This window comes from Saccopteryx bilineata, chromosome 6, assembly GCF_036850765.1.
Source record: "Saccopteryx bilineata isolate mSacBil1 chromosome 6, mSacBil1_pri_phased_curated, whole genome shotgun sequence".
NCBI lineage: Eukaryota > Metazoa > Chordata > Mammalia > Chiroptera > Emballonuridae > Saccopteryx > Saccopteryx bilineata.
Window position 1 is genome coordinate 156563311 of NC_089495.1, and position 11686 is coordinate 156574996.

Consider the following 11686-nt stretch of genomic DNA (forward strand, 5'->3'; position numbering starts at 1 on the left):
AGACAAAACCCAGTTAATCTTATATTTATTCTTAATATAAAACCAAGATATGCCCATTACAGAAAATTCAAAACTGAAAAAAATATTTTAAATAAGCATAAAAAACATCAGCTACCCAGCAATCTGGAAATAAATACTGGCCAGTGTTAAAAATTTTGATACAGCTTTGAAACAGACCATGTTTTGCTATTTTCTAACATTATTTTTCATTTGAACAATATGTTAAAAATATATTTCCATGGGAACAAAATACACTTTTATAACATAATTTCTAATGGCAATACAGTACTCAATTGTTTGGATAAAGCCTAATTTATTTTTTAAAATAAATACATCCTGTTTGACCAGGTGGTGGGGCAGTGGATAGAGCGTCGACCTGGGATGCTGAGGACCCAGGTTTGAAACTCCAAGGTTGCCGGCTTGAGCACAGCCTCATCTGGCTGGTGCACGAGCTCACCAGCTTGAGCATGGCATCATAGATATGAACTCATGGTTGCTGGCTTGAGTCCAGACGTCACTGGCTTGAAGCCTAAGGTCACTGGTTTGAGCCCAAGGCTGCTGGCTTGAGCAAAGGGTCACTGGCTCAGCTGGAGCTTCCCAGCCAAGGCACAAATGAGAAAACAATCAATGAACAACTAGGGTGCCACAGCTATGAATTGATGCTTCTCATCTCTCTCCTTTTCCTGTTTCTCGCTAAAAAAACCCAACAAATTTTTAAAAATCTATATTTATATTTATTTTACATAAAGCTATATTTTTACAATAATTCTTATTTTATAAAAACACCTCTGGCCCAAACTCAGTACATCAGGTGGCTGGCTGTGGATTGTGCAGGGCTGGTCTGTGACCTCTGGTAAAGGTGTCAGCAGCCTCTCTGAGGGGCTCCACCCTGAAAAACATATCCCATTCATATAAAAAGCCACGGAAAAGGTTATAAATAAATTCAGAGGTCTTGAATTCATTTAATGTCAGGCTGAGTGTTTTTTTTTAAGTCCTAGACCTAGTTGTAAGTTTCGTGGTAATGGAAACTCCAATTTCAATGTTGGGCGATGGCATCCTAAATCCTTCCACATTCTCAGAACAGAAATTTCACTGCTAACAACAGAAGCAAGGGGTGGGGGTGAATACAACATTTGACTGCAATGGGGACAAGTCATTTTCTTGTTTTTCCCACTGAAAATTCCTAAGCACCTGTCTTCTCCCAGACAAAAAGTCCATTACTACTAGGGAAATACTAAGTCAGAAAAATCTTGGGAGAATAAAGCTGAGCTCTGGGACTCCAACATCCTTGAGAATACAAAACTGTAAAGGCCCCAGCTGAGCTCATGGGAAGACTTCCTATTTGTGTAACACTCAGGTTGTAATTTAAAAATGCCGATTGGGGCACGCACAGGGCATTAACAGGGGAAGTTGGGAATGAGACATCCTGTCTGACACAACCCTCATGTCACCCAATACTGTTGCCCATCACACCCAACTGTCTATAATTAGAGTAACTACTAGGTGAGCAAACACCACTCCTGTCCTCATCTTCTTTTTATACAATCTATTTTTATAAAATCAGGTCACAGGAAATAATCTCCTTTTGCTTTTCTGATGTGTTTCAACACTCAGAACTTGTGCTGAGAGTCGGTCCATAACGGACAAGTATCTGGTAGGGCTTTGAGAAAAGAGTACTGGCACCCTGACTATAGAGTGTAGGCCTGGCGTGTGGATGTCCCGGGTTTGATTCCCAGTTAGGGCACACAGGAAAAGTGCCCATCTGCTACTCCACCCTTCCCCCTTCCCCCCCTTTCCTCTCCCATAACCATGGCTTAGTTTAAGTGCATTGCCCAGAGGCAGAGAATGGCTCCCTGGAGCCTCTGTCTCAGGTGCTAAAAATGCCTTGGTTATCACACAATGGCCCCAGATGGGCAGAACATCACCTGTAAGGGGCTTGTTGGGTAGATCCTGGTCAGGAACATGCAGGAATCTGTCTCTGTCTCCCCTTCTCTCACTTAAAAAAAAAAAAGATACTGAGGCCTGAGGATTATATCAGATAGGTAAACCTTGGGGGGTGGGGAAAAGGAGATGTGTTACAATGTGAAGGAAGCTCAAGGAATCAGCGGGACAATTCTATTGAGTAGGAGGGGAGAGGCTGACTGTAGGGTGATTGCTGGGCCCTCAGACTAGCAAACAGAAATTCCCGGCCAGAGGTATAGCTGAGTAGCAGGCACATTTGAACTTTTTATTTTTCTGCTGAGCTTTTTATTTCTAATCACAGCCACAGTCCGTGTGGGAGAGCATGGCAGCAGGGAAGGAACAGTCCTATTATGTGCAAAGGTTCCCAAAGTAGAACTATTATTTCTGGTTTTATTGCTTTAAAGGGGGGGGGGGCAAAATTGACCACCCTTCTAATATGCCTTAACTTTCACATTTCTTCTCAAGAATTAGAAACAATGACATTTCACTGAAGAGTGAATTGGTGTCTTTGTCTTCATTTTCTTCCCACATCAGTCTTACTTCTCCTTCCAGAATAATCTTCCTAAATCCCCAAGGCAGATCATAAGTTCTCCATAGATACTTGCTGATCCACTGGTATTTGTGAAGACAGTGGCTTTCTCTGTGTTCATTTGCAGACATACCTCAAGCTAAGGGTCTGTTTATTATTCAAGACAATGTAGAGAAGTTCAGTCAGGGAGTTTTGATTCTGTGGGATATCTTAAGACCAGCCGAGAGTACAGAAAAGGATTCTGTAGGTCAGCAAATCACCTCGACTTAAGTTTTAGAATATAACTGATCTGGCCTGACCAAGTGATGGCACAATGGATAAGAGTGTCGGTCTGGGCCCTGGTCTGTTGGCTCAGTGGTAGAGCGTCGGCCTGGCGTGCAGAAGTCCCGGGTTTGATTCCCGGCCAGGGCACACAGGAGAAGCGCCCATCTGCTTCTCCACCCCCCCTCCTTCCTCTCTGTCTCTCTCTTCCCCTCCCGCAGCGAGGTTCCATTGGAGCAAAGATGGCCTGGGCGCTGGGGATGGCTCCTTGGCCTCTACCCCAGGCGCTAGAGTGGCTCTGGTTGCGACAGAGCGACGCCCCGGAGGGGCAGAGCATCGCCCCCTGGTGGGCGTGCAGGGTGGATCCTGGTCAGGCGCATGCGGGAGTCTGTCTATCCCCGTTTCCAGCTTCAGAAAAATACAAAAAAAAAAAAAAAAAAAGAAGAGTGTCGGTCTGAGGCCCTGGCCGGTTGGCTCAGTGGTAGAGTGTTGGTCTGGCATGCAGGAGTCCCGGGTTGGATTCCCGGCCAGGGCACACAGGAGAAGAGCCCATCTGCTTCTTCACCCCTCCCCCTCTCCTTCCTCTCTGTCTCTCTCTCCCCCTCCCGCAGCCAAGGCTCCACTGGAGCAGAGTTGGCCTAGGCGCTGAGGATGGCTCTGTGGCCTCTGCCTCAGGCACTAGAGTGGCTCTGGTTGCAACAGAGCAACGCCCCAGAGGGGCAGAACATCGCCCCCTGGTGGGCATGCCGGGTGGATCCCGGTAGGGCGCATGAGGGAGTCTGTTTGACTGCCTCCCCGTTTCCAACTTCAGAAAAATACCAAAAAAAAAAAAAAAGGTCGGTCTGAGACGCAGAGCACCCGGGTTCAAAACCCCAAGGTCGCTGGCTTAAGCACAGGCTCATACGGCTTGAACGTGGGATCATACACATGGCCCCATGGTTGCTGGCTTGAGCCCCAAGGTTGCTGGCAGGAGCAAGGGGTCACTGGCTCATCTGGAATCCCCCCTCCCCCGGTCAAGGCACATACGAGAAAGCAATCAGTGAACAACTAAGGTGCCTCAATGAAGAATTGATGCTTCTCATTTCTCCTTTCCTGTCTGTGTCTGTCTGTCTCTTGCCAAAGGAAAAAAAATAAAGAATATAACTGATCGGACAGTGGAAAATGAAGTTTTACAGAAAGTATGGCTTTAAGCCTCATGCATCTTCTCATCTAATGCTCACTACCTGTTCCATTCTGTGGATTTTATCCCACTACTGCGTAAACCAAATCTGAGAGGTGTTGGAGAAGCTGTTACAAGTCTGAGGGCAATTTGTGATAGGGTTGTGGTTTGCATTCTGTGCCCTTCACTGGGTTCCCAGAACACCATTCCACACTGCCTCTCACACTGCTGTGGCTCAAGGCTAGAAATAGAACTGGCATCTTAACCTGTATTCATCCTATACAGGGACAGAGAGGCCAGGGGTGGAGAGAGACAGCCTGTTTCAAGAGGGTCAGCCACAAGGGCCATGTGCAAGGCTATGGAGCCCGGCATTTTTTCAAAGGGGACCGAAGCTCTGTTTGTTTGCCAGGGCTATTACAACAACAGTATAAAAACATCTTTTGCTCCCAAGCACAGCGTTAACCTGCGCTCATGGCAAGTTTCGATAGTTGATAAGTGGTTCAGTATGACTCTGGGTTTCTTCTTGGCCTAGAGAAATGACGTAGGGATTGGTACCCATTTCTCAGAATCCTTCGCCTCCGGGAAGAAGACTGCTGCAGAGGCAGGAGGGAGCCAGGCGGAGGGCTGAGAGTCCCGCGATTCTTGGTGAACAGCGCCATCTAGTGATCCATGGCCTTTAGTTCCAGGCTGGTGGGTGGACCTGGAAGGAGATTGGCTTGAGTGAGAAGATAAAGCTGATCATAAAACTTGGAAGAGCCCCTGTGGCTCCCCATGTATTCTTCCAAAACTTCTCTATTGTCTATGCATGAGAAGCATGGGGGCCTCCCTCACCACTTCCCCTGCCAAAGGAGAAGTTTGGGAGGGGTTTGCATACACATTCATTTAAATATTTTTGTATCAGGTGCCTGTTATATGCTGGCCATGATTCTAGGTCCTGGGGATGCACCACAGGACAAAAATAAAATGTTTTTATTTTGGACAGAGACACCATAAACAAAATAAAATAAAATGCACCATATCTGACATATCAAAGAGTCACCAGAAGAAAAATAAAACTGTGGGAGGGCATTTGGAAGTACTGGAGAAGGGGGAGGCTTTATACAGAGTGGGCAGGAAAGAACTGCCCACTGAAGAACTGAAACATTTCATTCAAACAGAGACCTGAAGGGGAGAAGGGAACAGGTTACACGGCCACACGGGGGAACAGCATTCTGGGCAGAGGGAACAAAAGTACCTGTGGACAGAAGGGGGCCAGGAGGGCTGGGGGAGGGGCCGTAATAAATAGGAAAAGGGGCCAGAATGGTAATGCAGGAGGAGGAGTGGAGGGAGGTGAAACCACCACATTTTGACTTCTATTTGAACGGAATCACTCAGACAGCTGTGTTGAAAATAAATTGAAGGCGTCTCGGGAAATTCTCAATTCACGATGAACAAAAGGGTTGAGGACTGCATTGTCAAATATTTTTTAAAAACAGAAAGTATGTGTTATTTTTATAAGTTGCCTCTCATCTGCCTGGTCCTTCCTGATGTTAACATTGTTGTCTGAACATCTGTGCTGTGGGCCCTCTTGGCTTGCTCAGGGCTTCATAACCTTCTCTCCTGCCCTGGGGCTCCCTGGAATTTCTTGGGACCAAATTGGTTCCAGGATGAGTAATTAATGTGCACTTCCTCAGCACACCGGAGTTGTGTGCGTGTGTAAGCAAGAGACAGAGTCAGAACTGTTTCTCCTTAAGCTCATGCGGCAGCTGGCATGGAGGCCGCAGAGGCCGGATGGGGAAGGAGCAGCAGAGATCAGGTGGGAGGCTAGTGCATCAGCCCAGGCTGGAGATGGTGAGACTTGAACTCCAGGAACAGCTAGGGGATGGAGGTAAAAGCTAATGGACTCGGGGGCCTGTTAGACATGGGACGAAGGAAAGGCAGGTCGGCATGTAGAGTGGTGGCCAGTGGTAACTTGGGTTTCCTTGAGCCTCACTGGCTTTCTAGTGAAATGAGGTTGACATTGGTTACCCAGATTGCACTGGCTTTTGACTCTACCTTCAAAGCCTTCCCCAGTAATTCCTGGAAGTCTCTGGGAACGTTTCACACCTGCAGGGACCTGGTCTTTGGGGTGTGGCCCTTGCCGATGATGCCTCATTACTATCAGGACTGTGGTGTCCATTGTGACAACACCAGAGTTTGGTTATTTTTCCTCCCAAGGCTTTCCCCACTTTTAATAAAGTGATCATCTTTGTTTTCTCCAATCTTATGTTAATGTGGCAGTTGATAGATCTCTATATCCCGGAGGTAGGGTAAGCATGGCATTGAGAGAGACATTGGTGGACAGGAAGTAGCTAAAGCCCTGGGGGGGGGGGGTTAAAGGTCGTGGAGACTGTGTCAGTTGCTGCAGCACTGGAATGAAATGCCCTGCTTTACTGTTTTGAGTGTTCCTATAATTTTAGGAACACCATCAGAAAGGAGGCCGGCCTGAGCGGGCTGCCAGCTCTGTCCTTCACACATTGCTCGTGGCTGAGAGCCTCTGTTATAAAAGGAAGTGCTAACTGGCAAATGCTCTTTGGCTAAAACTGAATGCGCCGGTTTATTTTGGTACCCATTATCTCCTACTGTCCTTATCGACTGCAAGTGCACACGAGGGACAGCAAACTGGCGTGTTTTCCAACACGTGACTGAGTTTCCAGTGCTGCATATCTGAAGTGAGTGTGACTTAGACTTCTTATTCTTTCTCTGAGGTTGGAAACCTCCTTTGGTGGATTTCTAATTCTTAATGGAAATTTTGGCTCCAGAGGCTCTATGAGAGCCATTAGGAAAGATATCAGGTGGGCAAGACATATCTTAAAATACTGACAGGGCCATTTCTTAGGCCCTCCGTTCGTCTCCCCAGGGATCTGTTCCACACTGGGTGTGTAAGTCAGTCTCTATCTACACATGACCCAGGGCTGACCTCACGCTCTGGAATGTTCTGCCGGCCTCTGACTTCCATCCCAGAGCACATCAACAGTTTCACTGGCATTTCCGATAGAATCTCTTTTTCCTGAACTCTTGAGGGAATCCTGCTGCAGCAACTCCCAGGGAATGGTGGTAGGGTTTTGTTTCGTTTTGTTTTTTAGAGATTCTGCCCATGCCAAGGACAGGAATCACTTATTTTGCACCATTTTATGCACTGACTAGTTGATTGGTGGGCTGTTCTTTTCCATTCTTCTTTAATTACTATCCATGGGCATAGTATGGATTCCTAAAGGTCCTCTTGACCTAGGTATGTAATTTTCAATGATCATATAGCCAAACCCCCCGGGGATTCCTATCACACTGGTCTGGGCATTTCCTTCAGAGCAGTTATCACAACCTGGAAGTTTCTTGTTTATTTGTTGATGTGTTTACTGTCTAGAAGGTAAGCTTCATGAGGGCAGGGTCTCGTGTCTTCTCTCAGTTTATAGAGCAATGCTTGATCACATATAGGGGCTGACGTGACATATTTGCCAACTGAAAAAAAAGCATTTAAGAAATCACACAAAAATCATCTTTCCATGAACTCATCATAAGTGTCTTTTTTTTTTGCCTCTTTTGAAAAATGTTGCCTAGAATTAATTAATACCATCATCAAATGTCCATGAACTATATACATTATCAGTGGATCATGAGGAGAGGCAGTGTTTTGCATTTATTTTTTCAAGCCTCTTCGATGTCTGGCTTACTGGCAGCTGCATCCTCAGAGCTGCTTCTGCATTCAGTCTGTGGTGAGATCACACGTCAGGCTGGCTTTAGAAACCCGACTGTGTATTTGTGACAGAATGGGAGTGAAAAAGGCAAATAACATCTTAGTGTTGTTTTGAAAATAGTTTTGTCTTCCCAGATGCCCCAGAGATTCCTGGAGAGTCCCAGGCATCCTTGAAGTATAGTCTGAGAGCAAACGATCCATATTCATTTTCTTGCTTTTGAACCACGTTGCCTTTAAACACTGTATCTTCCTCTTCAACATTCTTTGCTTAACTCAATATTAAAATATGTTTGTATTCCTCATGACTGTATCATTGTCAAAGGTGGCCAAGATACACAATGAGTGTTGAGCTATGGAGAAGCAACCCCAAAGTTAATTTGTTACACTCAGACACATTCACACACATTCAAACAAAAATGTGTGAATAATAATAAAAGTATATACTGGCTCAGGCGGGTTAGCTCAGTCAGTTAAGAGCACTGTCCCAAAATGACAAGGTTGCAGGTTCCATCCCTGGTCTGGGCACACACAGGTAGCAACCAATGAATGCACCACTGAGTGGAACAACAGATGAATGCTTTCCTTCCCCCACCCCTCTCTCTTCCTTCCTCTCTCTGTCTGTATAAAAAAACCACACACACACAAAAAAAACAAAAAAACATTAAGCCCTGGCCAGATAGCTCAGTTGGAGTTGGAGCCTCTTCTCTGAGCGTGGAAGTGGCTGGTTTGATTCCCTGGTCAGGGCACATGCAGGAACAGCTGGATGTTCCTGTCTCTCTCTCCCTGACTATCTTTAAAAAAATAAATAAATTCAATGGTGCCTTGAGATACGAGCAGACCAACATATGATTTTTTTTTTTTAAGATATGAGCTGCGACTCTGTCTGTATTTTTGTTCAAGATCCAAGCGAAATTCTGATATATGAGTCGTGATACGGGAAGCTGCCTCTAGTTGGCGTGTTGGTGCACAGGTCCAGTATCAGCAGCACAACACCAGCATCTCGTTCTTTCTCATGTGTTACCCGCAGAATAAAGTCGAATCTAGTGCGCTGTACTCGTTCTTGCATCATTTTTGCATTTTTTACTAATTTTTTGTGTGTGCTATCCTGGGGCTGAAGAAAGTGAGTGTAAAGGACAATGGTGAGAAGAAGAAGATAATAATGTCGATAGAAGTAAAGCAAGAAATAACAGAAAAACATGAGCGTGGTGTACAAGTGATTGAACTGGCAAGGCTGTATGACCGCAATACATCTATAATTTGTACCATCCTTAAACAAAAGGATGCCATCCAAAGCACAAATCCAGCAAAAGGAACTACAATTCTGTCCCAATTAAGGACAAATATCCATGAAGAAATGGAGAAGCTTCTGCTGGTGTGGGTGAAAGAGAAAGAGCTGGCCAGAGATACAGTGACGGAGATTATGATATACGAAAAGGCACTTATTATTTATGATGACTTGAAGAAGAAAGAACCATCAACCTCAAAAGAGGCAGCAGAAGATACATTTAAGGCAAGTCACGGCTGGTTTGAAAATTTCAAGAACCCTGGCCGGTTGGCTCAGCGGTAGAGCATTGGCCTGGCGTGCAGGAGTCCGGGGTTCAATTCCCGGCCAGGGCACACAGGAGAAGCGCCCATCTGCTTCTCCAACCCTCCCCCTCTCCTTCCTCTCTGTCTCTCTCTTCCCCTCCCGCAGCCGAGGCTCCATTGGAGCAAAGATGGCCCGGGCGCTGGGGATGGCTCTGTGGCCTCTGCCTCAGGCACTGGAATGGCTTTGGATACAACAGAGCGATGCCCCAGAGGGGCAGAACATTGCCCCCTGGTGGGCATGCCGGGTGGATCCTGGTCAGGCACATGCGGTAGTCTGTCTGGCTGCCTCCCCGTTTCCAGCTTTGGAAAAATGGGGGAAAAAAATTTCAAGAAGAGATCTGTCATCCACTTGGTGGAGAGGCATGGTGAAGCTGCTAGTACTGACGTTAAGGCAGCTGAGGAGTACATCACATGTTTTGCTGCGTTTACCACAAAGTAAGGCTATATCCTCCAATATGTGTTCAACTGTGATGAAACAGGATTGTTTTGGAAAAAAATGCCCTGGAGGACTTTCATCACCACAGAGGAGAAGAAGCTGCCAGGCCATAAACCCATGAAGGACCATCTGACCCTTGCATTGTGTGCAAATGCTAGCAGTGACTGTAAAGTAAAGCCACTGCTAGTGTATTAGCCTGAAAATCCTCAAGCCTTTAAGACTGACAAGATTCTTAAATAAAAACTGCAGGTTATATGGCACGCCAATGCTAGGGCATGTTAGTTTTTTATTGAATGGGTAAATTTCATCTTTGGTCCTGCAGTGGAGAAATATCTCCAAGAAAATAAACTCCCGATGAAAGCATTGCTAATCCTTGAAAAGGCTCGAGCCCACCCACCTGGTCTTGAAGATGACATTATCGATGAGTTCAAATTCATGAAAGTCCTCTACCTCCCACCCAACACGACTTCAATCTTGCAACCTATGGATCAGCAGGTCATTTCCAACTTTAAAAAGCTTTACACAGGCCCTGGCTGGTTGGCTCAGCGGTAGAGCGTCGGCCTGGCGTGCGGGGGACCCGGGTTCGATTCCCGGCCAGGGCACATAGGAGAAACGCCCATTTGCTTCTCCACTCCCCCCCCCCCCTCTGTCTCTCTCTTCCCCTCCTGCAGCCAAGGCTCCATTGGAGCAAAGATGGCCCAGGCGCTGGGGATGGCTCCTTGGCCTCTGCCCCAGGTGCTAGAGTGGCTCTGGTCACGGCAGAGCGACGCCGTGGAGGGGCAGAGCATCGCCCCCTGGTGGGCAGAGGTTCGCCCCTGGTGGGCATGCCGGGTGGATCCCGGTCGGGCGCATGTGGGAGTCTGTCTCTCCCCGTTTCCAGCTTCAGAAAAATACAAAAAAAAAAAAAAAAGCTTTACACAAAGCATTTCTTCCTCTGCTGCTTTGAGGTGACTAAGAATATAATTCTAATCCTTCGAGAGTTTTGGAAAGATTGCTACAACATCGTGATATGTTTATGCATTATTGACTTGGTATGGCAAGAGGTTACAACAGGGGTCTCAAACTCGCGGCCCATGGGCCGCGAGTTTGAGACCCCTGGGTTACAAGAAGAACCTTGAACTCGGCATGGAAAAAGTTATGGCCTGATGTTGTTGCAGACAGGGACTTCGAAGGATTCGAACCAGAGACTGAGACCAAGGTAGAAGCATTGGAGGAGATTGTGTCCTTCAGAAAGTCAATGGATCTGGAGGTAGATGAGGGTGACATAAACGAGCTCGTCGAGGAACATGAGGAACTCTCAACCGAGGAGTTGAAGGAGCTACAGCTTCTGCAAGAGATTAGTAGTGAGGAGGAGGTAGAGTTGGAGGAAGTGATTTCTACAAGTGAAATTAAAGACATGCTGACAACGTGGGAGAAGCTTTCAAGTTTCATTGAAAAGAAACACCCAGAAAAAGTTTCAACTGGTCTTGCTTCAGCATTTTTTAATGACACTTGTTTGTCACATTTCCGTAACATTTTAAAAGGCAGGCAAAAGCAAACCTCTTTTGATAGATTTTTATTCAAAAGTCCTGCAAGTGAAAGTGCCAAAAGTGCAGCCAAAAAGGCAAAAACAAGTGATGATTAAGTGAAAAATATGTAATGTTAAGCTTAGGTTAAGTTTAAAGTTAAGAAAATGCATTTTTTTACAATTAAGTTTTTGTGGTTTCATTTTAAGTAAAGAAAGTGCAGTTTTAGTTTACATTTAGTGTTAAGAAAGTGCAGTTTTAGTTTACATTTAGTGTTAAGAAAGTGCAGTTTTAGTTTACGTGTCTACAGTGCCTGCATCCCTTCCTCCCTCCCTCCTCCTCCGCCATTCACCTTCGTTAGCTGCACTCGTCTGTCTCCAAGGTAAGAATACAGTACTAAATAACACTTTTTTCTTTTATTTCATATATTTTGTTAAGCATTGGTAAAGTATACATGTGTGTTTCTTAATTAAAAACTTCTTTTTTCATAATTTAGAATGGTTTGGCGATGTTTCACAGGGCTGGAACAGATTAA